This window comes from Camelus dromedarius, unplaced genomic scaffold (genome assembly GCF_036321535.1).
Source record: "Camelus dromedarius isolate mCamDro1 unplaced genomic scaffold, mCamDro1.pat HAP1_SCAFFOLD_169, whole genome shotgun sequence".
NCBI lineage: Eukaryota > Metazoa > Chordata > Mammalia > Artiodactyla > Camelidae > Camelus > Camelus dromedarius.
This window is the reverse complement of record NW_026989778.1, coordinates 29,096-41,916: the sequence shown is the minus strand read 5'-3', so window position 1 is coordinate 41,916 and position 12,821 is coordinate 29,096. Positions and strand designations below refer to the sequence as shown.

Here is a 12,821-nt window from a genome sequence, read left to right as displayed (position 1 = left end):
TCTTTGTCATTGTTTCTGATTAAGCCAAAAAATAGTTTATGAAATAATTAAGCACTGAAATAACAGATTTTCGCTGTATCAATTACAGAAGGCATTCAGAGGGGATAGGAAAACCCACCTATGTAAAAAATGCAAAATTTCTTCCCCTGTTAAGAACACGTATACAAAATGCAACAGAGAATTCAAATTCATGTGGAGAGGAGCAAAAGCCACAGAATCAAACAAATTCATTACTATGAGTCAATTCAAAATTCACTGGACAAACATGCTCAATGCATTCAAAGAATTTTAAAGGCACACTGCAAACCATTCACTTAATGATCTACAGGCTAGAGGAAGAATTTCCCTCTTTAACAGACAACAGAATTCAATAGGTTGCCCCACCAAACGAGGACCAAACAACAATCAGGTTTTTAACAGTTCTGATAAATCAGCATGTTCTAAACATCAAAATCCAGAAATTTTAAACATTCATTCACACCACAATGAAACAAGCACTTAAAAAAAAAAACAAAACAATAACCCGAAGAAACTAAGCACAATTATCATGTACCTGGATCAATGGGAACTTCTTGTAACGCTGGAAGAAAGAACAGGCTATAGCCTTTTACTTAAAAAATAAAACTACATTTAAAGATAATTGCTAAAACACATTTCATCATTCATGTTGCCTTGAAAAATCTGAGGCACTCGTATCTGATCAGAAAAGCAATTCTGAGTAATAGTATGTTACAATTCAGTGCCAGTTTGCTTTAGTAGAAAAAAGAAAAGCTACTGTTTCTCATCCTGCACAAAGTGTAAAGAACCTTCCTGCCTCTATCTCCTCCTATTTTCTAAGCTCATTCTCCCCAACCCTTCTGAAACAAGTATGAGAAACTTTTATACCCACCAATATGCCAAATGACAAAAGAGTATCAATTTATTTGTATAAATATATGCCTACACCTTGAACTGGAAGAGAAAGGTATCAGAAGGCTATATGGAACTTATTTCTACCTTCCTGAAATCACACACACACACACACACACACACACACACACGTTCACAGAGACACAGACATGTACACACTGAATTACTGGGCAATTCACAAGCTGAGGACTTCCAATTTATAGAAGATAACTTTGTAGTTAGTTTAAAATACAAAACTGTCAGCTTTTGAAAGCCTTCATCATCTGCTAAATCATCCAAATATCAACGAGACCCAATTAGCCTTCTCTGTAAAATATAATTTCCCATGATGGCAAAACAGACCCTAAGTAGTGGATCCAAGACTCGTGTTTATCACTACCTATGATCGTTTTTAAACACATAAACAGATTCAGAAATTATGTCCCAACAACATTTATTCTTATTGAATTAGCATATGTATTCAATTGTCTATACAGAAAATAGGCCCATGATGGGGTTTAAGAGCTATTTTGTGTATTGAAATATTTATTTTTAAGTTCAGACAAGGAGGGTCTGTATTACTCAGTTGTAGAACACCTGCTTAGCATGCACAATGTGCTGGCTTCAGTCCCCAGTTCCTTCATAAAAATAAATAAAAATAAGTGCTTATTTAAAAATAAGAATAAATTTATAAAAAGAGTAAATGCAGACTAAAAACCACTGCAATCTAGGAGCCATAATTTTAATAAAAAACAAGAGTTTCTATCAAATATTCACTATATGACAATCACAGAGACAACCACAAATCGCCCCTGACAACCATCACGTGTGATTCTCAGCAACCCTACTAAGTAGACACCGAAGAGAAACCCAGCATTGCGGATGAAGAAACGGAGCTCGGAGGAGCCGGGGACGCTGACTGTCCTGCTCCCCGTGACACCACGTCAGCCCAGGATGAGCGCTGACAGAGCTGCACTGAGGGGACACCCAGCTGCACGGAACCTTGGTGCACTGGGGAGTCCCAGAAAACACTCAAAACTGTTCAGTGAAGAACCAGCTCAAATATATTACATTGTGCCACATCCTTTAAACAGGGAACATGACTGAGACCTTTTTGATGCCTCTGTGTCCTTTCTGCCATTATCAATTATTTGCCCTCTCAGCATGCCCAGTCATGAATTGGACCCCATATGAAGTGCACTCAGATGGCAGAGCTTTTAAAGCTGTTTTATGAAGTTTGTAAGACTCTGTCTATGCCTCACACAGGCGGTCATCCATCACTACTCACCGGTGTGGATGTACCACATGAAATCACACCTTTCTGCTTTTTAAAATCCCTCCATGTAATCCAGACTTTTCAACAGCAAAGAAGCAGCTCAACCAGTAACAGTGGATAGCTTTTCACCAAATGGACTCGAACAGCCCATCGGAATACCTGGAAGCCCTTTTTTTCTATTAAACCCACTTCCAAGGACTTCATTATTTTCTGATTTGTGGACTTGGCCTCTGACTGGCCTACTCTGAGAGCTCCCAGCCTCACATCCGGGGGTGGGAGAGGACCCTGCTGTTCGGGAAAATAAGTGCGGAAGGCGGAAATCTTCCACCCAGGTCCACACGGGTAGAAGTGCCACAACGTGCTCAGAAAATATACCGTCAGCAACACTAGGCTCCCATGGACTGATGTCACATTAACCAAACTCATGAGAGACTGATGCAAAGAAACCAGAAATTGAATTTATTAATGTAACAGGAGATGTGAAACTACGAACCAGACTGAAATATCAGAGTTCAACTATGAGTACAGATTCTCCTCAACGGCCCAATCACGGGCAGGCAGTCACATGGAAACCATGGACAGAAGCAGAGCAGGAAGGGTTTCTAGATTAACTCAATGGACTAAATTTCTGTTATACGAACAGATCTGCTGCCCAGAAGACATTTAACGCCAATCACGGTGCACTGTCCGTGGACAGTGGCTGAGACACGACTGTGAGCACCTGTGTAACTCTCCTTTCCCTGTCCTTTCTGGGCTAAGTGATGCACAGAGGTACAGAGATCCAGGGATGCAGATACCTCTAAACACCCAAAGCCCATCCCTGGGAGCCTGGAAACCAGACAGCCAGGGTTTAAATACCAGCTCTGCCACTTACTAGCTCTGTGACCTTGGCCAACTTACTTACTCTCTCCGTGCCTCAATTTCCACATTGTAAACCTGGGATAACAATCAAATCTCCCTTACTCACTTGTTGTGAAGATTGAAGGATTCATTTCTGTAAAACGCTCAGAAAAGAATGTAGCACATTTTTGGTGCTCAACAAATGTGAATTTAATAAGAAAGTGATTTACAAGTCTCCCTACTAATCATCTTCTGTGTTTCATGGCTAGTCTGAGTCCCAAAGGAAATCCTTATTTCCCCTCTTATAAACTCTTGGAGAGCACCCTTCTCTTGCATCTCACCACCTGTTTAAACTGAGAGAAGGGATGCCTCCTCCACACTCCTCTGGTCCATGGAGAGTGCTTCCCCCTTCACACCCCTGACCCCTGGCCAACGGCTAGCACTCTTCACAATAACAGATTGAGGTGTGAGTCCGGAGAGACAAGCAGGGCATATGAAACCTTTCCTTTCCCTCCAGTGTTGGCCACCCTTGGGAAGCACCCGGGATGCTCAGCTCCATGGCAGGGCAGCCCTGTGCAGGATGGGGCAGATCATCTTAAGGGAAGGCTCGCTGTGGCCCAGAGTTACCTGGGACTGCGTGAGTCTCTAATTCTGGGACACAGTATCATGACATGCATTTTCCCACAGCCCTGAATTTCATGGAGAACGTGGCTTCATCAGTAATAAAGGAGACATTTATCGCCTGTCTGTTCTTCTGTGTCATCTCTCAGTTGGCTGCTGGAGAAAACATGTGTATAAGTATTGGGTCCACTTAAGCCCCAATATATATGAAGTACCAAAAAATTCTGTGGCTTAACGTTGGTTCAGGGCGACTGTGTAACGGTCCTGACTTTGCTGATGCTAAATTATGGGTATAGGAACTATGGAACCTCCTCAAATATCTTTCATCATAAAACCAGCTTTTCTTATTTTCCTGTTTCTTAGTAATTGCCAAAGACTGTAAAATGATGGCTTCATACAAAACAGGAGCTAAACTTTATGAGCCCTTTGACATTCCCACTGTGCTAAACAATTTACATAATTTCTAATTCTCACAATTCTGCAAAGCATATACGAGCATCCCCATCTCACAGACGAGGGAGAAACTCAGAACAAACTGACTCAGGCTCACGTGGCTCAGTGACAGCGTGTGCACGCAAACCCAAGTCAAATCACTACACCCCTTCTTCTATGTACAAAATCACCTCCCACCAAATGACACACAGCGGCTGGGTCAATACTCAGGGAACTCAGTACACTTTTCAGCTTTAAGGTGCTCAAGAGGCCGCTTCTAGCTGCTTTATAAAATCCCGGCTCACTGGTTGCTAACACTGGAATAAAAGACCGATTTTGCCATTGTTGCACAGCAAGTCTGAAATGTTCACAGCGAGATGACAGAATAAAACAAAGATATAAGCAGAATAATTTTTCCAGGTAGACAGACATAATGGACATTGTGCTATTCTGAAGCACTAAGCAAAGGAATCAAAGCAAAAAAATATTTGTTAAGCCTTCTTTTACAAACAGGAAAATTAAGAATGTATGAAGGTGCAACAGCGCCTCCTATGGCTAAAAAGACCTTCCAGGTTGCCGGGAAAGATGCAACACAAAAATTGCTTGTTGAATCAGAAACAAGAATCAGATAACTAAAAGCTTATGTAGCACATACTGCAGTTTGCTTCGGGGAAGGGAGGGGTATTCAGTATTTAATCTGACATTGCTAATACTCTTGAATATAAACAAAAGACACAGGCTCATGGAAACACATCTTAGAAGAGGAAAGAATCCAGTCCAGCCACTTCATTTTACAGGAGGGGAGACTGAGATCTGGGATCTGTCCTTCCGGCAATCAGCAGCAAAGCTCTCTCTCCTAGGCCTCATGTCATGCACTGTAGCAAAAACCAACAGATCTGTACTAGACCTCTATTCATAAAAGTCACGTCTGTATTTTTCCAACAGTAGGTAATCTAAGTATCTTGCAAAATACTTCTCAAAGAGCCAGGGAAATCATACAAGTGTATTGAAATACAAAAACTTTTATTTGCACATTAAAACAGCATGAGCTTTATTCTATTAAAAAAAGTGACATGTCAAATCAATGTTTTGATATTTTAAAACCTATTAAGCATGCAGAAAAATAAATCAAAATTTCTTTAATCACAAAAGAAAGAAGCTTATTCCCTTAAAATAATCAATGTGGATTTTTCTAAACTTAATAGTTCTGGTCAGATTTCTACGAATTTAAATGTCTGAGTGGATGGTTACACGGCAACATGAATTCTGAGTTGTAACAACACACATTCTGTGTAAATAATCTTCAAGGCCATCTGCTTAAGGTGATTTAACTAGTCCCTGTCTCACTAGAATGATACAGATTTCATTAAACCTTCATACTGCACACACACACAAAACCCTGAATCCTTGTTACTTTAAGCCATATTCATATATTCATATATTCATATATATGCATATTGAATATGCATCAGAAACAAGCCACCCTCTTTAGTATTCAGAGTTGATCCTTCTAAACTATCTGTCCTTGTGACAGCATATTTTTACTAAGCAGCTCTTGGGTGCTTCGTATACAAGGCGTCTACATCTCACAGTCAAACAAGGTAAACGGCATCACTCAAATTTCACAAATGAGGAAATGTACTTAAGCCATGAAAACAACTTACATATTCATCAACAGGAAAGAAAAGAGTAAAGATTTTACTTACAATATTCACTGACAAAACTTTCCTCCATACTAAGACTACATAGAACCAATTCAGTCTTTGTAAATTTTTCTGTCAATAAGCACCACTAGAGAAAAACAAGCAACATCATTAGCAATGGTTGGACTTTCAAAGCCCACTCCTATTTTGCACTATAATCATTTTTAATATTTTGTTTTTAGTGTTTACAGAGCACTAAAATAAAAAAATATAAACTTTTTAAGCCATTGCCTGAGAATGCAACATTTGTGAAAATGTACAATTTCAATTTATGCCACTCTGTCTCACATTCTCACTGGTGTCTCTCCTTTGAAGGCTTCATCAAACTGAGACCGCTAAAATCGTTCACTTATGGACTCACAGGAGTTCGGGAAACCACTCAACACGGGGCTGATCAGAGGAGACATTGAGAAAGCATCCTGTGCAGCCTGGGTTCCAGCCCTGAGTCTGCCAGCGCCAGCTGTGTGAGATTTTGGACAAGCTGCCCCATTTCTCAATCCCTCAGCTGCAAAAAAGGAGACACTGATGCCTACCCTTAAACACCTGCTATGAGGTAAAATATGAGGAAAGCATTTTAGCCTTAGGGAGGTGTCCACTCAGAGCAAGCTTGGTCATTATGATGATGAGGATTACTTTTAATAAGTTAAGGCAGACAAAAAATTAGAAATCACCATAAAGGAGAAACATTTTATGTCAATGAGCATTTACTTTTGAAAGGATTGCAGAATGTTTTATAGAATTTTTTAATAAACCAAATTTTGTCCACTAATTATAGATTTACAGGTTCATGGACATGTCTCCAGAAAAAGAATTAGAGGCCTCTAATCTCTGAATACTAAGAAAGAAAAGTTTAAAAAAATCACGGGGGAGATTATACCTCACTTGAGAGAGTATGTGCTCAGCATGCATGAGACCCTCAGTTCAGACACCAGTAACTCCATTTAAAGACTTTTTTTTCAAGAAATGGAGAATTAAATAAAATTTGGAGGAATACAGAAGTTGTTTAGAGACTCAACTCAGATTAAAGATGGGGGAAAAATATCCATTTCTCATAGGAAATCTTGAGAACTATGTAAACCGGATCTGAGTTGTCTAATCTTTTAACATTACTCATGAATTCCTATTACCAAGTCTTAAAACTGCCTGATAACCCACAGTGGTGATACTGATCATAACAGCTGCCAACACGGATCGAGCTCCGGCTAGGACTGCTCTGTTCGGCCATCTCGGCCCTGAGGCCTCACCAGGCTGAGAGCACTAAATTTTGTCATTCATGAGTATCTCGTGTAAGTCCTCCCTTTGTGCTCCTCCCTCTCCCCTCACCAGCCCCTCTGAGGGAAGCACTGTTATCATCTTCCCCACCCGCAGATAAGGCCACTGAGGCACAGAGACTAAACCTGCTCCAGGTCACATCGGCATAAAAGGACGTCTATATTTCTGCTGTTTTACTATTGACAAAGGAATCTGAGATATCAATTCAAGGGAGACTGTTAAATAATCAAGTCTGTCAGGTCTTCACCTCAAAGAGCAGATAGTATAGATTCCTGATGTAGGATGAGGCTGCCGCCACAAACTGACTCAGCTTGAAATTAATATCCAAGATGAAGCAGCGGATACACGTAAATATTCACGATTGTCAACTCCGCTCACGGGTCTGGGCCCTTCACTGCCTGAACGGGGGTGAAATCCCCACCCCTGTCAGGGATGGAAGCGCGGCTCTTCCCAGTGTCACCCAGGCTTCACGGGCTGTTTCCCCCCACAGGCTCTCCTCAACGATTAAAAATCTCTCAAGATTTTTACACCATGCAAAACTCAAAGACATTTCTGCAGATAGAGCACTTCCTCAGGCTTAAAAATTTTTTGCTTACACTCAGCAAGGGGGAAAATAACACATGACTCTGCAAAGTCTCTGAGCCTCACCACTCACAGGAGTAGAATGGCCTCAGCACAAGATGACTCTTCACGGATGAGAACAAAATAAATCCGCCCCCAACCACAGGCACTCCCAGAGACAGCGCTCAGCAGTTTTCTGCACACTCACGGTTGTGCAGCCCTCACCACCATCTATTTCCAGAACACTTAATCACCCCAGAAGAACACCCCTGTCACTAGCATTCACTCCCCAACCCCCCTCCACCCATCCCCTTGCAACCATCACCTGCTCCCTGCCTCTGCATGTGCCTATTCTGAGCATTTCAGATCACTGAAGTCAACAATATGTGGCCGTTTGTGTCTGCTTCCTTTCACTTAACGTGCTGTTATGAAGGCTCGTCCATGTTGAAGTGGTATCAGCATCTCTCTCTTTTTTTTTTTTTTGAAAGTGTTAAAGTTTATTAGAAGGTGGTAAGTACTATCAAAAAGAGTAGAGAGGAGCATAAGTGATTGGGTTTCAAAGGGAAAAGGGCGGGTTGAGCAGTCAGGGTGGACTTCCCAGAGCAGGTGGCTTTTTCATATTCCCCTTTATTTATTTTTTCTTTTTTATTCACTCTTACGTCTGAATAATGTTCCACTACATGGAGATACTACATTCTGTTCATCCATTCAGCAGCTTTGTACGGACGAGGTCCAGAAGAATGAGTGTAAGAGGTGACTAGGCAGGGATGGCATTAAACAAAGGGCAAGATGTGCTTTGAAAAAAAAAAAAGCCAACAAACAGAGGCACAAGGAAATTCAGCGTGTTTCTGAGAAAGTGCATGCTTGCTTCAGCATGACTGCCGTGCAGGGCTGGGTGGGGGGATTGACAGGAGACACAATGAGGGAGTCACCTGAGAATATTCCCCATGCAAGCAGCTCAGCCATTTCTCCTCCTTCATCCTGTATTTTAGAGCCATTTTTGATAGGTTTTCTATTTCAAGTAACAGTACTTTTTACACATCTGATCATCTGCATCAGATCACCTTACCTCCAAGCCACAGAAAGTCATTCACTGACTGGAGCAGCTCCAAGACATAACGGTGATGGACCAGGGAGTCCTGCAGCATCCCGGCCTGCAGGCACAAACCCCCACATGTTCCATGGTGATGTCCGGAAAGTAAAATGCATGGAAATATCTCACTGCTTGTGCACGATATCTGCCCCCAAATTGCCCCAAAATCATGCTGGCAAAGCACTACTGAGCACTCTCACTACAAAAAAAAAAAAAAAAAAAAAAGATAGAGAGAGAGAGAACAGAAAAGAAAAGAATAAAGCTAAGTAGGCAAATTTAGGGTTTTCCATTGAAAACCAGCAAGCATCACTGCCAGTATCTCAGCTGGAATGGTCCTGTCTTCAAAAACCACTGCGCAGTTACGTTGCAAACGTGATAGACATATATGTATTCCATGTAGATGATATTACAGTAGGATTTTTTTTTCGAAATTTCCAGTTGCAACATTAACACAAGAGAGTTTATATTTCAGCTTTAAAAAAATCAGTTATCTTCCACTTTCTTAATTTTGAACCTATTATTATTTTATAAAGGGTGCTATGCTGCAAATTATAAACCAACTGTTTGGCTTCTGCCAACAAGAACTTTATGACTTCAGTATTTCAGAGCAAGATTTAATGATGCTTTGAGAAGTGGGGCCTGGGGCGCTCACTAACAGCTCTTTAAATACTGACAAGGATGTGCTATTTAAGTAATGCAAAGGCTCTAACTCTACATTAACTCAGAATCCAAAGAAACTACACCAAAGCCTTACTTTATCATTTTTAAATTTTGCTATTCTTTTGAATACTAAATTTCTTAAAAGATAAGATTTGTTTTTGAGAAAGACAGCAGCTGTATTAAATTTCCTCTCACCAAGAAAGCAATCTTTATCAAGAATAAATACCCCTATGGAAATCCAAAAGACGGGACGTTTCTAGCTAAGTGAACATGCAGATCTCAACACAAGCCTAAATCCTATCAGATCTCACTCGAACGAGCTCATCAAAGTCCTGGACTACCCTGAAACTTAGCTCTTCTGTTCCAAATGTTGGCTGAGCTAAGATCATCACACAAGGCAGGGAAGAAGAGAAAAGTCCACCTGGCTGCATCCGTTTTCTTCCAGCCACAAGGTGCCGCTAGGGGGGTCACAGTTAATAAGCCCTCCCCATGAGGAAATCCGGCATCCACACTGCCCCTGCCGTCCCCAAGCAGCCCCGACGCCCCTCTCCCACTGGTGGCCCCCCAGCCTGTCAATGGTCTTCTAATGACCCTCCCAGTTGCTGGCACTCTCCCCCTCTTCCCCGCTTCACACACACACACACACACACACACACACACACACACACACACAGCCAGGACAGCCTTCCCAAAGCACAAATTTGATTACATCACCCCCACTTCAAACCCTTCAGAGGCTCCCTGGTAGAGTTCTAGCCCCACCCCCGACCCTGCTCGCCCACCTTCACCACAGTACCCAGGTCCACAATGACCTCAGGTGCCCCCTGACCTGCTGCTACTTCCCACTTGCCTCCAGGCTCATTTTGACGGTTTGTCAAGGAAGCCTTCCTTCCCTCGAACCTCTGCCCTTTGGGTTAGGTGCCCCTGCTGTGTTCCTAGAACATTCTACGCTAAGACAACTTCTGACACTGCTAAGCTCTCAAGAAGCAATACATTTTTCTTACTACTGTGAGTCCACCCTCTCTCCCCTGGACACTCAGAATTGCATGTGTTATGAATAAATGAATGAAGGGGTGGGTCTCAAAGGGACGGGCAGAGTTGCTCTCGCCCACCCCGACCCCTTCTTTCTGTAGAACATCAGAAACAAAACCAGGAGTACCTCTCCTGAGGGTCACTTTCTGCTGACACACTTCACTGCCTCTTCTGTGTCAGTTCTAGTAAAAAAGCAAGCTCCTCCAAAACCCTCCATCCCTAGGCCCACTCCAGGGTCCTCCCAAGCAGGGGCACCCTCCACTCTGGACCACACAGTGCACTCTCCCCGAGTCCCCACCCCACAAGCCTCCAGGCCTCTACCCGGGCTGCTCCTGCCACCTGAGTCACCCTCTTGATTCCTTCTCTTGGCTGACTCTTACTCTGTCCTCATAACTGAATGTAGAGCCCATTTCTTCAAGGAAGCCCTCTCTGATGATGTCCTTTAGCTCTTGGCTGGGCTCCCTCTACAGCAGGACTGCTTGGCGACCAACTGGTGTTTGTCCACCTGCTCCTCGGAGACCATGACATCTTGGAGGCCACGTGGGAAAAAGGAGTGAGACGACAAGAGGGGTGGGAAGAGCAAAAAGCAAAATCACAGCCCAAGTCCCAGATTCAAGGATTCTGTCTCAGAAGAAAAGAATAAAATATTTCATACGTATGTCATTTGGCTATGAGTTTTGTGGCTCATGGAAAGCAAGAGGTTGGTGTTCTAGTCTAAAATCCAAGTTACATGCAAAGAAATGTACATATTCATATCCAAAGGAAACCAGAGCTGCTCAACAACAGTTTGCAGTTAAAATCAAAGGAACTTTGACAAAGGCAATCTCTCTCTCTCTCTCTCTCTCTCTTTTTTTTTTTTTTGTATCATATAGCTGTAGAAGTATTTGTGTAACTAAGTGATGGCTACAGCCTATGATTCTGCACTAGAGTGTTTGGGGCTGAGGAAGCCCAGATTACATGCACTGTGTAAATACAATCACACCAACACACTGACAGGCGCCCTAGTGGCTAAGCTGAAGTTCCAAAGCAGACAACCTTACTTTGCAAGACAGCTCTCATTAGAAATTAAGGAATGCAATATTCTGTATTCAATTACATACGTTATATGGGCCATTAAGCGATAGTGCATCTTGTCTAATGAAACCCCAAAATAAATTGTTAACGTCGATTTTCTCCATCTGACCCTTCTTTGCTAACTTTGGATATCAAACCCTCACTCCATACGGAAAGCTCAGATCTACGCTGCAGCAGGTTACATCCCGTGGAAGAAAGCCTATCAAGGGAGAACTGGAGAGTTTCCCTTCAGAAGCTGCTAAGTCTGGTTTTGCACCTGTACGTCATTTGCAACCACGTCAGCGTCAAAGGAGTAAGACCTTACCTCTGTGGGGCGAAAAGCACTGCGGTGCTTCTGAACCATCAAAGAACACTGAGCTTTGTGAAACAGTCCTGAGGCACTTAAATCGTACTTTTTGTGAAAGGCTCCAAAACTGACCCAATTCACCAATCCAGGTACAACAGGGAGGTACCGGAATTAGTAGATAGAACATGCCCTTGAAGTCTGACAAGGCCCTGCTTGAATCCTGCTACAGCATTGACTAACCGCTAAACGGACCAATCCCTTAACCCCTCTGAGAAGGCTTCCCAATCTGCAAAAGGGGGCTGCCACCGCCCACCTGGGAGACATGGATGTGAATGCAACACGCAAGTAGTGTGGCCGACTGGTACCTGACACGAGGCCTGGCTAGTTTCCCTCCGCTGCCCTTCTCCCCCTTTAAACTTGCATTGTTCCCCCTGGTAAGGGTCAAGCCCCCGGACCAGACTGCCCGATTCTTCTGTGTATCCCCGGATACATGCCTTACATTTAGGAGGCCAGAAAAAGAACTATCTCCTCCAACGTCACTATCAATATTCTTAAGAGTCTGGGTTTTTTAACTCTATTTTGCAGGGAGACTATTCCAGAACTGTCCAACCACCATTCTCCACTTTGGCTCCTCTCCCAGCGCCCGTCCCTTCTCACCTCAAATCTTCTGTCTGCTGGCCTTTTGTTCGTGGGAAAGAGAGTCCGCTAGGGTGGAGACTCCCTAGGCCTCTGTCCCTCCCTCACAGGTGAGTGTGACTACCTTCTCCCCACTCCCCACTCCGACTCCAGCTTCCGAGGAGGTTCCTCTCCCGGACCATGCAGCCTCTGCATCATCCCAAGACGCGCACGCGTGGCCACAACCCTCCCTTCAGATTTCTTCCTGGGTGGCCCTGCCCACCCCCAGGACCCTTAAGGATAAATGCCATTGCTCTGAAAATCCCAAACGCCACTGACTGACACACCAAAGCTGCATGGTCTGGGATTTCCTCCAACCCAGGCACAGCCCTGCCCCGCCTCAGCCTCAGTCTGCACCTCTCGAGATGAGCTCATCCACCTGCACGGCTGTGAACACCAGCTAAGAAT

The 12,821-nt window shown here is 43.3% G+C and overlaps 1 protein-coding gene across 8 annotated transcripts in view; it reads right to left on the bottom strand.

The window, feature by feature from the left end:
- LOC135320633 (uncharacterized) overlaps positions 1-12,821 on the bottom strand; it is a 135,720-nt gene that overhangs the window by 93,810 nt on the left and 29,089 nt on the right. For all 8 annotated transcript variants that reach the window (XM_064483775.1, XM_064483770.1, XM_064483772.1 and 5 more), the window contains exon 13: positions 8,663-8,885. The gene's annotated coding sequence lies outside the window, so the exon portion shown is untranslated. The remainder of the gene's footprint in view (positions 1-8,662; positions 8,886-12,821) is intronic.